General features: G+C 40.6%; 1 protein-coding gene across 1 annotated transcript in view; it reads left to right on the top strand.

Moving 5' to 3' along the window:
* LOC136863441 (proteasome activator complex subunit 4A) overlaps window positions 1-17,538 on the top strand; it is a 1,047,550-nt gene that overhangs the window by 803,021 nt on the left and 226,991 nt on the right. The gene's annotated exons all lie outside the window — the stretch shown is intronic.

Raw genomic sequence — 17,538 nt, 5'->3', positions numbered from 1 at the left:
AGCAAGACAATGTGCAAGTGGCTATACTGTTAACATGTTGATTTTTTCTTGTAGTCTCTACTGTGTGGCGCTGAACTCTTTGAGTGTCAAGTATTAAAACTAACATCCCTTACCTAAGCTAGCTGTCCTGTCACCTTAAATTGCTGTCAAGGAAGGGCCCACAGCTCTGCCTTACTCCCAGGATAAGGGAGCTTCAAGTGCATGCGTCAACCAAGCGACTTAAATTTCGCTGGGGTAGCTCTCTTTCGCGCTGGCAAGGAAACCCAGCTTTGCTTGGAGATGCTGTACTGTGGTAGTGCGAGCTGATCATTGAGACAGCTGTACTTGGCTTAGTATTCGCAGTTTTCTGAACTTTATAAAAATCGTTCTAAGGAATAATAAGGAAAAGTTAATACAAAGTTATTTACCACAGCAGCGTTGGGGTAGATGGGGTTCCGTGCACGTCACTGCACAGGAGTGTACACGGCTGTCTGTGGCTTCGTCATTCCAGCTCTGGAACTTTGAACTGTTAGATCCACACCGTTGTACTTTTCGTTACAAGTGAATTTTTTTTCTTTCATTTTATCGAATATTTCATATGACAACATTGCTCTTAATGGCAACATTCGTACAGACATCATTGTAATGACCTATGTTGACTTCAGTTGGGAAAACTATAAGGACAGTCTTTCTGAGTATAGCGAAGCACGGGTACATCAGCTAGTTACTTGATACAAATAGCATTGTGCTTTGCATAATCGTGCGGGTGCTTGATGCAATATATTAATCTATGCATTTGCTAAGTAGTGGCATCTAAGCACGTGTTCATACTATTTTCGAAAGGCTTATCAGAGACCAATCATCTCACTCACAGACTTCCTGTGAGAGAAAAAAATGTGTAATATTTAGCCTTGTAGCCTTATATGGCAACACTCGGGCTTTGAGACAATAAGTGTTACAAAATATATCATAGAACTGTAATGCGCAAGACATGTAAAATAATCAGTTTTGATCAATTATATCTCCTGATTTCTCCTGATTTTCATATGAAAATCTTCTGATTATTGGTTTTGTAAAGTTGGCAGGTATGGGATGTTTATTATCATGGATTCTCTGTAATCCCATGATGTGAAATCTATTTAAATGTGAATGAATATTATCATTTTTAGTTTTGCATGCACCGGGCGAGTTGGCTGTGCGGGTAGGTGCGTGCGTCTGGGAGATGGTGGGTTCGAATTCCATTGTTGGCAGCCCTGAAGATTGTTTTCCCGTGGTTTCCCATTTTCACTCCAGGCAAATGCTGGGGCTGTACCCTAATTAAGGCCATGGCCGCTTTCCTTCAGCTCCTAGCCTTTTCGTATCCCATCGTCGCCTGATTAAGAAAGTGATGGAACCAACTAGAGGGAAGAATATTCTGGATGTGGTGCTGGTAAAACCAGATGAGCTCTATAGAGAAACCGAAGTAATAGATGATATTAGTGATCACGAAGCTGGTTTTGTGGTAATTAAAAATAAATGTGAAAGAAAGGAAGAGATTAAAATTAGGAATGTTAGGCAGTACCATATGGCTGATAAAACAGGCATGAGGGAGTTTTTAATAAGCAACTATGATCGGTGGAAAACGGTAAATAAAAATGTAAACAGACTCTGGGATGGGTTTAAAGCAATTGTTGAGGAATGTGAAAATAGGTTTGTACCTGTAAAGGTGGTAAGGAATGGTAAAGATCCACTATATTATAACAGGGAAGTACAGAGCCTAAGAAGGAGGTGCAGGTTGGAGGTGCAGAGTTAGAAATGGCTGTAGAAGTAACGAGAAATTGAAGGAACTTACTAGGAAATTGAAACTAGCAAAGAAGTCAGCTGAGGATAACATGATGGCAAGCATAATTGGTGGCCACACTAATTTTAGTGAAAAATGGAAGAGTATGTATAGGTACTTGAAGGCAGAAACAGGTTCCAAGAAGGACATTCCAGGAATAATTAATGAACAAGGGGAGTGTGTATGCGAGGATCTTCAAAAGGCAGAAGTATTCAGTCAGCAGTAGTAAAGATTGTTGGTTACAAGGATAATGTCCAGATAGAGGAGGTGACTAATACTAAAGAAGTATTAAAATTTATCTATGACAGCAATGACATTTACAGTAAGATACAAAAGTTGAAAACTAAAAAAGCAGCTGGAATTGATAAGGTTTCGGGGGATATACTAAAGACAATGGGTTGGGCTATAGTACCATATCTGAAGTACTTGTTTGATTTTTGTTTGCATGAAGGAACTTTACCAAATGAATGGAGAGTTGCTGTAATAGCCCCTGTATATAAAGGAAAGGGTGATAGGCATAAAGCTGTAAATTACAGGCCAGTAAGTTTGACATGCATTGTATGTAAGTTTTGGGAAAGCATTCCTTCTGATTGTATGAGACATGGTTGCAAAATTAATAACTGGTTTGACAGAAGGGAGTTTGGTTTTACTAAAGGTTATTCCACTGAAGCCCAATTTGTAGGATTCCAGCAAGATATAGCAGATATCCTAGATTCAGGAGGTCAGTTGGACTGTATTGCGATTGACTTATCTAAGGCATTTGGTAGGGTAGATCATGGGAGACTACTGGCAAAAATGAGTGCAATTGGACTTGACAAAAGAGTGACTGAATGGGTTGCTCTGTTTCTAGAAAATAGAACTCAGAGAATTAGAGTAGGTGAAGCTTTATCTGTCCCTATAAAAATTAAGAGGGGAATTCCTCAAGGTAGTATTATTGGACCTTTATGTTTTCTTATATATATCAATGATATGTGTAAAGAAGTGGAATCACAGATAAGGCTTTTCGCAGATGATGTTATTCTGTACAGAGTTATAAATAAGTTACAAGATTGTGAGCAACTGCAAAATGACCTCGATAATGTTGTGAGATTGACAGTAGGCAATGGTATGATGATAAACGGGGATAAAAGTCAGGTTGTGAGTTTCACCAATGGGAAAAGTCCTCTCAGTTTTAATTACTGCATTGATGGGGTGAAAGTTCCCTTTGGGGATCATTGTAAATACCTAGGTATAAATATAAGGAAAGATCTTAATTGGGGTAATCACATAAATATGATTGTAAATAAAGGGTACAGATCTCTGCACATGATTATGAGAGTATTTAGGCTTTGTAGTAAGGATGTAAAGGAGAGAGCGTATTTGTCTCTGGTGAGACCTCAACTAGAGTATGGTTCCAGTGTATGGGTCCCTTACCAGGATTACTTGATTCAGGAACTGGAAAAAATCCAAGAAAAGCAGCTCGATTTGTTCTGGGCGATTTCCGACAAAAGAGTACCGTTACAAAAATGTTGCAAAGTTTGGGCTGGGAAGAATTGGGAGAAAGAAGAGGAGCCGCTCTACTAAGTAGTATGTTACATGTTATAAATCTCATTTTTGGTCCGTATTGAAAATTTACAGTTCAACAACAATAAAGGTGTTTTAATTTATTGTTGTTGAACCTTTATTGTTGTTGAACTATGTGGTATGTTCGGAACTGTCAGTGGAGAGATGGCGTGGCAGGACATCAGTAGACAAATAAGTTTGGATGGTGTCTTTAAAAGTAGGAAAGATCCCAATATGAAGATAAAGTTGGAATTCAAGAGGACAAACTGGGGCAAATATTCTTTTATAGGAAGGGGAGTTCTGGATTGGAATAACTTACCAAGGGAGATGTTCAATAAATTTCCAACTTTGAAATCATTGAAGAAAAGGCTAGGAAAACAACAGATAGGAAATCTGCCACCTGGGCGACTGCCCTAAATGCAGATCAGTAGTGATAGTGATAGAAACTGAATAAGACCTGTCTGTGTCAGTGCGATGAAAAGCTACTAGCAAAAAAATAAAAGCTAAAAAAAATTTGCATGCAGTACGAAGTAAATGTGAAATCTTCCACTTATAACTATCCCAAAGTTCTAGTGTCCTGTTCACACTTTGGAGTCATCTGTGCATACAGCACACTCACCAGGGCAGATTGTGTTACTAGCAGCTATTTGCATTGACTTCTATGCTTGCTACAACTTTCTCGTAGTGGCTAGCATCCTTGGCAGGTCCGATACAAGTAAATGAAAGGAAATTGTTTATGTGAAAGGCAGAACTAGTAGTTCTGTAGGCTGTAGGATTACTAACAAAATTAGAAAATAAATATTTATGTATAGTATATAAAGTAGTGATATGTCAATACCCTTCTCATCAGAAAGGGATAGATCACAGCTTTCTAGGTTGAACGCCAATTTTATTCAGCCACTGGATTAATGATGGAGTATTTACAAGATCTGCTTATAGTCCTTCATACGAGCACTGTGGACGTTCTGAAAAGGTGTGTCCCATACCATGTTGGGATGATCAGCAATTGCAGAATGTGAGATCTGGATGCCCCATTTATGGTTATGCCCGCCAAGTCCTGCGATGTAGATCAAGGCCTCTTGAAGCATGTAACCTTTACTACAGTGGTTACACAAAACAAAGCACTAAACACAATAAAGGGGGGAAGTAGGAGCAACTACACAATATCAGAAAACACTACACACTCAGCGAAACAACAGCTGGACTACGCGGATCTCCGCCAACAACAACATAATACGTAAATATCAGTAGGACCAACTAGTGGACAATAAACCAGGAAGGTGGAAACAGGCAGGACCTACCGAGGGCATGGAGATGGCTTAGATTGCAGATTCCAAAATAAATCAACCGTGATCCTTAAATTTGAAAAATGTTATTTACAAGAGGATTTTACAAATACATTCCGAACAAAATCCGCCAACTTGCAATTTACGAACTGTATTCTCCATGATACACATAACTTAGAGGTTCTTTGATAATGTCTTTCTACAAGTTCAAAATTTCAAACCAACTGTACATCTAGTTACAAATCCAGTTGTACAATGCAATTTACAGTGAAGTAAACGTACTCTCCAAAACTCTAGTGTACATCAAGAGACACTGAACTACAAGAGGCAAACCCCAAGGTAAATATATTAAACTACAATCTACATATTTAGTGAAACAAGAAATGGGAATGCCTCGAAAACAAACAGGCAATCCCAGCTGAAAAGCTAAGGCGTCATAAATAATTAATTTGGCGAATCTAGGTTAGGCTAGGGCAGGCTCCTATACGAAATAGCAACCGAACATTACGGGAATTTTAGCCGGAACGGAATTCAAGAGTGCTTACCCGAAGGTGGGCCATCCCGGAAGCGAGGTGTCGCACATGACGTAAAACTTCAGACAGACTAAGGCAGACCAAGCCAAGACAAGACAGACCAAATTATCACGAACGCTGCCTCGCTCTCTATATAAAGGTAAACCCTGGCCTTGGAGTAGTCAATCAGAATGCATGAGTCCACCTATCCTCTCCTAGGTTCACCAATCACAATTCCTACTCCCGTCGCGAACTTTAACTATGCTTCTCGAATATGCACGTTCGCGAATCTTCCATTTCCAGGATAGTTAGAAAATGCCTTCTAGAACACATAACCAACAAAAGGCAAAACACCCTGTTCAAAAATTCATGTAACAATTCTGGATACTTCCAGTAAGTACAGAACTGAAATCTACTATTTACAAATACCATATGTTACAAATATTTCACAGTACAGTCTAGGTCATTACAAATTAAACATATTACCACACTTTACAAATAAAGTCTTCAATAAACATTTTCCACTTCCACTACATTGTTCACCTGTGACATCTTCCTCCCCCTGTGGCTCGACCATTAACATAGTTTCACTGGGGAGAAAGCGATAAAATGTTCTCACACAGTACAGATAGTAAAGATACATTACTCTAACACACACGATTTCTTGAAATTGACTTTCTAAGCAATCAAAACAAACTGTCGTTACAACAAGGTCCTTTTAGTAGCCAAGATTTTAAGATTCACCAATTATTTTCAAATATAATAAAGGTGTTCATAGATCCACCTATTCAATAAATATCACGAAAATAAACATGGATAGTCACATTACACTTCAAAACTCCTTCTGACCCTTTCACAGTTGTTTAGACAATTTTTACTCTGTCCACCAAATGATGCACACACTTCCTTTCTGCCAAATGTTAGTCATCCAAGAACTTATCACTTTGTTTGCTAAACATCGTTCAAAGCCTCCTTATAGGCGAGATTACGGACTAAGTATTGTGCATCACTTTTTCGCACCAGTCACAGCACAGCTAGGCCACAGGTTCTCGCTGATGATGTGGCTGCCGATACGGCCATTTGCCGCCAGCCCCATTCAACTTCAGTCAGACCCAGGTAGCTATGTAATTGCAGTCCAGTGGTATCTTGCACCAGATAAGCAGATGGGTGAGACACCGTCCAGTCCGACTGCCTCCACTAGGACGTTCGTCACAGGATCGTGGTGCGGCATGGTAGCGGCCAAGGCACAGAGTGTGCCTCCCAACTTGGCACTTCAGGTTGCCGTCAGAAGAAGCTGGTCACTGCAGCCACTGTAACATAAACAAACCGCAGCAGACAGGGGAATACTTAAGGAAAGTATGCTGCTGGGCTCAAAGATCTTGCGTAGAGTCACCCAATGGGTGGCTTAAGGAGTATGCAGTAGGGACTCGCCCTCGCACACCAGGGATATTAGGGCACTAGTCCCGGGGTAAGCACTGCTATCTATAATGCGTTTGACAAGATTGTGGTGGGGGGTGAAAGGAAGCTATAGGAGTTTACCCTAAACCTGAAAGTAAGGGGAATAAATTCCAATGAGTGACCCTAAACTAAAACCTACCTAACTTATAATACAAAATCCATTACACTAGAGGATACCTAAAGTATTCACCTTACTTACAACTAACTTACAACAAAACTTATTATTACCTTATAACTAAAGCCTTATAAATTCCTTAAATAAACTTATCATTATCCTATAACTATATTCTTACAAATAGCTTACACCTAAATCTACATGGTCACCAACAATGGTATTTACCCCTCCCTACCAGGCTTAAGGTACCTTGATCTGGGAGAGGTGGACTCTGCTGATCCTTTTCCTTTCGGGATCGCTCACCAATAATGTCACCAGGGTGAGGAACTTTAAGATGGTGCAGGGACCTCGAAATCTGGGGGCCAACTTACTGATAACATGGTCTGCAGCACTACTGATGAATCTTTCTGTCACAGTGGCGAGAAGGCATAGTCATTCCTGTCCTCAAGCCTGACAAAGATCCTAAGTATGCAGGAAGTTACAGACCGATTTGTCTTACAAACTGCCTGTGTTAGCTATTTGAGAGGATGGTAAATCGCTGACTCGTGTGGTGTCGTGGAGAAACAAGGACTCTCGTCCGAGTACTAATGTGGTTTTCGAGCCGCTCGATCCACCACTGACCACTTGGTATGCCTGGAGAGCTCTATCCAGGATGCGTTTCTCCGCAAACAGCACTTGGTAGCTGTTTTCTTTGACTTAGAGAAGGCCTACGACACCACATGGCGATATGGTATCATTTCAGTCCTGCATCAATGGAGATTCCGAGGTAACTTGCCGGTATTTTTTGCGAATTTTTTGTCCCTCCGTTTATTCCATGTCCGAGTAGGGAGGACATATTCGCAATAGCACGTTCAAGAAAATGGAGTCCCACAGGAATCGGTCCTTAGTGTCACTCTGTTCGCGATTGCCATAAACTGTATTGTCGCTGCTGCTGGTCCAGCAGTAATACTATCGCTATATGTGGACGATTTTGCTCTGCACTATAGCTCGTGCAGTATGGCAGTCGCAGAGCGACAGTTACAGCTAGCTATTAGGAGGGTGGAGCAGTGGACCTTAGAACATGGCTTTCGGTTTTCTGCCGCAAAGACCTCTGTTGTCCACTTTTGTCGTCAACGTACTCTTCACCCACATCCTGAGCTTTATTTAGGAAATGTCATTCTTCCAGTTGTTGACACTTACCGATTTCTTGGGCTCCTTTTTGACAGTAAATTATCGTGGGAGCTACACGTGCGGGAGCTAAAACTGCAATGCACCAAGAGGCTTAACCTCTTGAAGTTTCTCAGTAGCGCTACTTGGGGAGCTGACCGCGCGGTGCTCCTACGATTTTACAGGGCACACATTTTATCCAGGTTAGACTACGGCAGTGCAGCATATGGCTCAGCAAGACCAAGTGTTCTTGCGAAGCTGAACAGCATCCACCACGGCGGGGTGAGGTTGGCGATGGGAGCTTTTCGTACAAGCACAATCGCCAGCCTACTCAGTGATTCTGGTGTGCCGCCTTTACACCTGAGGCGCCAATAGCTCCTACTTTTGTATGCTGCAAATTTGCGACAAATGCCACTTCATTCAAGCTATCCTTGCGTGTTCAACAATGGCAATCGTTTGCTGTGCGCTGCTTGTCCTCGAGCAACGCGGCCGGTTGAAATACGCTTGGATAGCAGTTACAGATTGTTTGACGTACCTTCGGTTCCTTGCCTTGTCAGAAAACCAAGTGGGGTACCTCCGTGGGTCGTACGACGACCTGAAATAATCCTGGATCTGCACACTGGCCGGAAGGAAAACACGGACCCTTTGATTTATCGGAGGCTCTTCCTGTCCTTTGTTGGCCGATATCCAGGTTCAGTCGTCGTCTACACGGATGGTTCAAGGACAGATACGAAGGTGGGCTGTCCGTTCGTTGTCGACAATGATAGGTTGTTTTTGCTCTCCCTGAAACCTGTAGTGTGTACACAGCAGAGCTCTATGCTATCTGTGAAGCTCTGCGGTACGCACTATACAATGAGCGCCGACACTTTCTTGTGTGTACTGACTCCTTAGGTTCGCTCCAGTCTATTGATACCTGTTTCCCTCGGCACCCTCTGGTGCAGCTGATCCAGGACCTGCTGGCTGGGTGTTCGGGTGCCGGCACCAGAATCACGTTTCTGTGGCTCCCCAGCCACATAGGCATGGAGGGAAACGAGTTAGCTGATCAGGCTGCCAAGGAGGCAGTAACACTCTCCCCGTTGCCTTTCAAGGTTCCAGCAAGTGATATTCGTTCTCAGCTGAGACATCTGGTTATGTCCCATTGGGAGATGGAGCGGCAGGCCAGTCCACTTGCCAATAAGCTGAGAGCGATAAAAGGAACATCGAAGGAATGGAGGACTTCTCTTCGGGCTTCGTCGGGGGAGGCCGTGGTATTATGTCGTCTTCGGATCGGCCATGGTATCGTGTCTCACTCGCATCTTTTGAAAGGAGCACTCCATCTGGTGTGTACCTGCGGCGACCATCTTACCATGGTACACATCCTTACGGAGTGTAAGGACTGGTCGATCTTCGCCGTAGTCTTAACCTCCTGGGTACCATCTCCCTTATCTTTTGAGATGACGAGCAGTCAGCAGTTCTCGTCATCCGCTTTATGAGGGATTGTGGTCTGTTTTATCATGTCTAATGATGTTGTTTGTCCTAATGTATTTGTGTCACTTGCGCTTTTATCCCATTGACTTCATTTTAGTTTGTGTTGCGTATTTTAATGTGTTATTTTAACATTAATGAAAATTCTATATCTGCACTACCAGGCAATGCCTTATTCCTCTTCTCCCTGTATTTTCTCTTATTTTATTAGAAAATAAGGCATTGCGAATTAGGTCCACTGCTGTTTTAATCTCATACTCATTTTCTCATCATCACCATTTTTTTTTTAACTCTTGTCAGTGGATACATTTTTTTTTTTTAAATTGCGGCTGTGAGCTTGCATCCGGGAGATAGTAGGTTCGAATCCCACTATCGGCAGCCCTGAAGATGGTTTTCCGTGGTTTCCCATTTTCACACCAGGCAAATGCTGGGGCTGTACCTTAATTAAGGCCACGGCCGCTTCCTTCCAACTCCTAGGCCTTTCCCATCCCATCGTCGCCATAAGACCTACCTGTGTCGGTGCGATGTAAAGCCCCTAGCAAAAAAAAAAAAAAAAAAAAAAAACATTTTAAAATTTTAAATATCATGTATCATGTCGTCCATCTCGTTCCATTAGGGGCCGATGACCTTTGATGTTCGGCTCCTTAAAACAACAAGCATCATCATCGCTGCAGATAAAGCCTCATGGAAATGTTGGTGTTTTCTTTTTCCCTGGGCCGATGACCTTAGATGTTAGGCCCCTTTAAACAACAAGCATCATAATTTCTTTTTTCCCCCTCAGAGACTTGTAATCTGAAAACAGCATGGTGTAACTATATATATTGTAGGACATAATTCATTTTCTTTCTAAGGTATACCAGGACTAACAGTACTGTGAATTTTTTTTTTTTTTTTAATAAGTTGTTTTACGTCGCACGTCTTATGGCGACGATGGGATAGGAAAGTGCTAGGAGTGGAAAGGATGCGGCTGTGGCCTTAATTAAGGTACAGCCCCAGCATTTGCCTGGTGTGAAAATGGGAAACCATGGAAAACCATCTTGAGGGCTGCCAACAGTGGAGTTCGAACCCACTATCCCCCAAATGCAAGCTCACAGCTGCGCGCCCCTAACCACATGACCAACTCACTCGGTAGTATGATATTTAACTAGATGTGTACTTTAAATGAGAATAAATTTTTGAAAATTTTGTCACTAATAGGCCCCTATATTGTTTTTGTCTTCTATTATGTTTTTAGAAGTATATTTTTTGAACAGTATAGCTTACAGTTGTGCAGTCTTCTGAGCAGACAGTACCAAGGGAGATGTTCAATAAATTTCCAATTTCTTTGCAATGATTTAAGAAAAGGCCAGGAAAACAACAGATAGAGAATCTGCCACCTGGGGACTGCCCTAAATGCAGATCAGTAGTGATTGATAGATTGTGCAAAGTGTGGAAGATAATTCAGGGTGCCGTTTGGGATGTGTCAAGGAGAAATATCAACAAACATATCAGATGTAAGGGTTTTCAGGCGTTTGCTCTATTAACCAGCGTTTCGTCTTAGGTGTTACACCAGACTCATCAGAGTGGGATGCGTCGGACCCTACCCAGGGCTTCTGATCAGTTCACCTGCATACACCCCAGCGTCAGTGGGTAGGGTCTGACACATCCCACTCTGATGAGTCTGGTGTAAGACCTAAGTTTGTCCTCTTGAATTCCGACTTTATCTTCATATTGTGATCTTTCCTACTTTTATAAACGCCACTCAAACTTATTCATCTACTAATGACATTCAATGCAATCTCTCCGCTGACAGCTCGGAACATACCACTTACAAACCATTATTCTCATCATTATTCCATATTGAAGAATAGGTATTGAATAGGTGGTATTAAAATTACTCCTTGTATAAACTTTGTGATTACATACCACTTAGTCGAGCAGCTCTTCTTCTTTCTCTCAATTCTTCCCAGCCCAAACTTTGCAACATTGGAAATCACCCAGAACAAATCGAGCTGCTTTTCTTTGGATTTTTTCCCGTTCCTGAATAAGGTAATCCTGGTGAGGGTCCCATACACTGGAACAATACTCTAGTTGGGGTCTTGCCAGAGACTTATATGCCCTCTCCTTTACATCCTTACTACAACCCCTAAACACCCTCATAACCATGTCCAGAGATCTGTATCCTTTATTTACAATCTCATTTATGTGATTACGCTAATGAAGATCTCTCCTTATATTAACCCCTAGATACTTGCAATGATCCCCAAAAGGAACTTTCACCCCATCAATGCAGTAATTAAAACTGAGAGTACTTTTCCTATTGGTGAAACTCGCAACCTGACTTTTAACCCGTTTATCAACATACCATTGCCTGCTGTCCATCTCGCAACATTTTCGAGGTCACGTTGCAGTTGCTCACAATCTTGTAACTTATTTATTACTCTATAGAGAATATCATCATCCGCGAAAAGCCTTGCCTGTGATTCCACTCCTTTACTCATATCATTTATATATATAAGAAAACATAAAGGTCCAATAATACTGCCTTGAGGAATTCCCCTCTTAATTATTACAGGGTCGGATAAAGCTTCACCTACTCTAATTCTCTGAAATCTGTTTTCTAGAAATATAGCAACCCATTCAGTCACTCTTTTGTCTAGTCCAATTGCACTCACTTTTGCCAGTAGTCTCCCATGATCCCCTCTATCAAATGCTTTAGACAGGTCAATCCCGATACAGTCCATTTGACCTCCTGAATCCAAGATATCTGCTATATCTTGCTGGAATCGTACAAGTTGAGCTTCAGTGGAATAATCTTTCCTAAAACCGAACTGATTTCTATCGAACCCGTTATTAATTTCACAAACATCGAGGACACATTAAACTTTGTATCTTTTAGACAGGTTGCACCACATGGACTCCAGGTTTTCTAGCATGATTTATGCTAACACCTCTATGATTGATTGTTGCAGATCCTGCAGATCCATTGATTTTGGCCATATACATGTTACTTGACGTGATGTGTGGGTTTTCTCTTCCCAAATGATTGTACTGTATGTGTCATTACAAGTAATGAACTTCATTCCGGTTCTGTATTGACTTCAAATATCTAAATGAAATTCTGAAAGAATGTAACTATATAAAGTCCACCTATTCAGTACACTTCTGCCATTTAATACATGGTCTGTTTAAAAAGCTACATCCACATACCAGTTGAGTCAACCGTGCCTGACGTTTCTGCTTTTTGGCATCCCAACAAAAGGTTATTCCACTGAAGCTCAACTTGTAGGATTCCAGCAAGATATAGGGACGTTTCCATAGGGATCCTGAAATAATTGTCCCCAAGAGGAACCTGAAATATTTGTCCATCTGATGGCCAGGCAGTCATCAATTTTTGGTAATGAGGCAAAGTCTCTCATAGTGCATTGGCACTGCCAGTGGCTCCAAATAGCCTAAGCAGTGACCTCCGCGGTATGCACTAGCCATGCGTCTTGGTAGATGTGCTATTTACCAACTGATGAGCCCAACTTAGCACACTCAGGCAAAACACTGGCAACTATCAATGAGTTGGTGGGAAAATGTATAATTTTAACCATTACTTCGGCGGCTACACAAACACAGTTAAAGGGACGGAAAAAAAAAAAGCAATTACATGGTACCTTAAACACTACACACAAAATAAACTTTGAACTGTGCTGCACAGCGCCGAATACAATTCAAGTAAATATCAGTGAGGGCAACTTGACGAAAACAAACAAAGAACGTGGAAAGGGGACTAGGAAACCTTACCGAAAGCCATGGAGATGTGGTTTTCGGAAAAATCAACGGTGATCTCTGGTTTTCAAAAATTTTATTTACAAAATTGAGTTTACAAAGTAAATTCCGAACAAATTCAACTATGCTGAAAATCCTGGTACACAATTTGTAAAATACAAATTATATGTTCTTTGAGAAACACATATTAGATGTTCCATGACAAGAGTTTTCTATAGTTTCAAAGAGTCAAGCAAACACTGTTCATTTTATTACAAATCAAGTTGTACAATACGATCTTGAAGGTAAGAGGAAACTCAATATGCTATTACAATTTAGAATGAAGTTAAACATACCTTTCAAAATATCAGATCAATAGAGTGACGATCAATCAATCAATCAGTCAATACTGATCTGCATTTAGGGCAGTCGCCCAGGTGGCAGATTCCCTATCTGTTGCTTTCCTAGCCTTTTCCGAAATGATTTCAAAGAAATTGGAAATTTATTGAACATCTCCCTTGGTAAGTTATTCCAATCCCTAACTCCCCTTCCTATAAATGAATATTTCCCCAGTTTGTCCTCTTGAATTCCAACTTTATCTTCATATTGTGATCTTTCTACTTTTATAGACGCCATTCAAACCTATTCGTCAACTAATGTCATTCCACGCCATCTCTCCGCTGACAGCTCAGAACATACCACGTAGTCGAGCAGCTCTTGTTCTTTCTCTCAATTCTTCCCAACCCAAACATTGCAACATTTTTGTAACGCTACTCTTTTGTCGGAAATCACCCAGAACAAATCGAGCTGCTTTTCTTTGGATTTTTTCCAGTTCTTGAATCAGGTAATCCTGGTGAGGGTCCCATACACTGGAACCATACTCTAGTTGGGGTCTTACCAGAGACTTATATGCACTCTCCTTTACATCCTTACTACAACCCCTAAACACCCTCATAACCATGTGTAGAGATCGGTACCCTTTATTTACAATCCCATTTATGTGATTACCCCAATGAAGATCTTTCCTTATATTAACACCTAGATACTTACAATGATCCCCAAAAGGAACTTTCACCCCATCAACGCAGTAATTAAAACTGAGAGGACTTTTCCTATTTGTGAAACTCACAACCTGACTTTTAACCCCGTTTATCAACATACCATTGCCTGCTGTCCATCTCACAATATTTTCGAGGTCACGTTGCAGTTGCTCACAATCTTGTAACTTATTTATCACTCTATAGAGAATAACATCATCCGCAAAAAGCCTTACCTCCAATTCCACTCCTTTACTCATATCATTTATATATATAAGAAAACATAAAGGTCCGATAACACTGCCCTGAGGAACTCCCCTCTCAACTATTACAGGTTCAGACAAAGCTTCACCTACTCTAACTCTCTGAGATCTATTTTCTAGAAATATAGCAACCCATTCAGTCACTCTTTTGTCTAGTCCAATTGCACTCATTTTTGCCAGTAGTCTCCCATGATCCACCCTATCAAATGCTTTGGACATGTCAATCGCGATACAGTCCATTTGACCTCCAGAATCCAACATATCTGCTATATCTTGCTGGAATCCTACAAGTTGAGCTTCAGTGGAATAACCTTTCCTAAAACCGAATTGCCTTCTATCGAACCAGTTATTAATTTCACAAACATGTCTAATATAATCAGAAAGAATGCCTTCCAAAAGCTTACATAGAATGCATGTCAAACTTACTGGCCTGTAATTTTCAGCTTTATGTCTATCACCCTTTCCTTTATACACAGGGGCTACTATAGCAACTCTCCATTCATCTGGTATAGCTCCTTCGGCCAAACAATAATCAAATAAGTACTTCAGATATGGTATTATATCCCAACCCATTGTCTTTAGTATATCCCCAGAAATCTGATCAATTCCAGCCGCTTTTCTAGTTTTCAACTTTTGTATCTTATTGTAAATGTCATTGTTATCATATGTAAATTTTATTACGTCTTTGGCCTTAGTCTCTTCCTCTATCTCGACATTATCCTTGTAACCAACAATCTGTACATACTGCTGACTGAATACTTCTGCCTTTTGAAGATCCTCACATACACACTCCCTTTGTTCATTAATTATTCCTGGAAGGTCCTTCTTGGAACCTGTTTCTGCCTTAAAATACCTATACATACCCTTCCATTTTTCACTAAAATTTGTATGACTGCCAATTATACTTGCCATCATGTTATCCTTAGCTGCCTTCTTTGCTAGATTCAATTTTCTAATAAGTTCCTTCAATTTCTCCTTACTTCCACAGCCATTTCTAACTCTATTTCTTTCCAGTCTGCACCTCCTTCTTAGTCTCTTTATTTCTCTATTATAATAAGGTGGGTCTTTACCATTCCTTACCACCCTTAAAGGTACAAACCTGTTTTCGCATTCCTCATCAATTTCTTTAAACCCATCCCAGAGTCTGTTTACATTTTTATTTACCGTTTTCCACCGATCATAGTTACTTTTTAGAAACTGCCTCATACCTGCTTTATCAGCCATATGGTACTGCCTAACAGTCCTACTTTTAAGACCTTCCTTTCTATCACATTTATTTTTAACTACCACAAAAACAGCCTCATGATCACTAATACCATCTATTACTTCATTTCCCTATAGAGCTCATCTGGTTTTATCAGCACCACATCCAAAATATTTTTCCCTCTGGTTGGTTCCATCACTTTCTGAATCAGCTCTCCTTCCCATATTAACTTATTTGCCATTTGTTGGTCATGCTTCCTGTCGTTCGCATTTCCTTCCCAATTGACATCTGGCAAATTCATATCTCCCGCTACAATCACATTTCTTTCCATGTCGTTTCCCACATAGCTGACTATCTTATCAAATAATTCCGAATCCGCATTAGTGCTACCCTTTTAGGGCAATCTCCTGTGTGATTACATGCAAATTAAAATCCGACAGAAAACAGCAGCGCTTACCCTAAGGCAGCCCATGCTGGTAGGGAGGAGATGCTGACGACGTCAAAACTTCGGCAGGCCAAGACCAAGACGGCTCAAAGACTTAAGACCAGACGAAATGCTGCCTAGCTCCCTTTCAAAGGGAAATCTGGCCTTGGAGTAGCCAATCAGAATGCAGGAGCTTGCCCAGATTCACCAATCACAACTCTTTCTGTGGTCACGATCTTTGAACCACTTTCTCGAACACATGTACAGACCCAGATCGCGAACCTTCCATATTCCAAACTAGAAAGGACATATTTCTAGAATGCTTACATAAAAAGGTCGACACCCCCCGTTCCGAAAATCTACATCACAACCTTTCTGGACTGTTCCAGTTAATATTGAAGTATAATCTAGTAGTTACAAACAACATATGTTACAAAAATATTTTACACTGTACAGGTTAGGTAGCAAAATGGAATACGAATAAAATATTCTAGCACAACACTCCAGATCATACAGTAAATATTACTTAAAAAGACTTACAAATAAAACCTTCTACAAACACTTTCCACCTCCAAGAGATTGTATACCTGTCTCAATAATATCCAATAACAGACCATTTATATTGGTATTATAAATTTACTCATACGGGACAAATATTTCAGGTTCCCTATGGGAATCAACATGTATATCATGTCATATGGTTATGTAAAATGTACGTGCCAGTTATAAGCTTTCGATACTGGTAGAAAACGTGTGAGTTTGTGAAGGGGGATTTTGTTTTACACTAAATAAGCTTTCTGATAAACTGGAGGCAACAGTCATTGTGGTGTAGTGTGTGACCTTAACTATAGTGGTTACACAAAACAAGGCGCAAACACAGTAAAGGAGGAAGGTAAAAGCAACTACACAATATCAGAGAACACTACACACTCAGAAAAACATTAGCTGGTATTACGCAGATCTCCAACAACAACAACATTTACGTAAATATCAGTACGGCCAACTACTGGACAACAAACCGGGAAGGTGGAAAAGGCTGGGAATCTCCCAAAGGCATGGACATGGCTTAGATTGCGGATTCCGAAATAAATCTCCGTGATCCTTAGATTTGAAAAATATTATTTACAAAAGAATATTACAAATACATTCCAAATACAATCCCGACTTACGAACTATAAGTTCTGTGATATACATAACTTAGAGGTTCTTTGGTAATACCTTCGTAGCAGTATAAATTCAAATTTCAAATCAGCTATACATCTAGTTACCCATGCAGTCGTACAATGGAATTTACAGTGAAATGAACAGGTTCTCCAAACTCTAGCGTACCTCAAGTGATACAGAACTGAAAATGAAAACCTACAACCTGTTATCCAGTCATTGACCGGGTCAGGGATGGAATGAATGAAACATATATAGGCTGTTTTTACAATGGGGTCGCCACTCCCAAGGTGATTAATTAATGAGTGATAAATGCTATGAAATGATAATGGAGAGTGTTGCTGGAATGAAAGATGACAGGGAAAACCGGAGTACCCGGAGAAAAACCTGTCCCGC

This window comes from Anabrus simplex, chromosome 2 (genome assembly GCF_040414725.1).
Source record: "Anabrus simplex isolate iqAnaSimp1 chromosome 2, ASM4041472v1, whole genome shotgun sequence".
NCBI classification, from domain to species: domain Eukaryota; kingdom Metazoa; phylum Arthropoda; class Insecta; order Orthoptera; family Tettigoniidae; genus Anabrus; species Anabrus simplex.
Note: the sequence above shows the minus strand (reverse complement) of the source record. Positions and strands in the feature narration are given on the sequence as shown.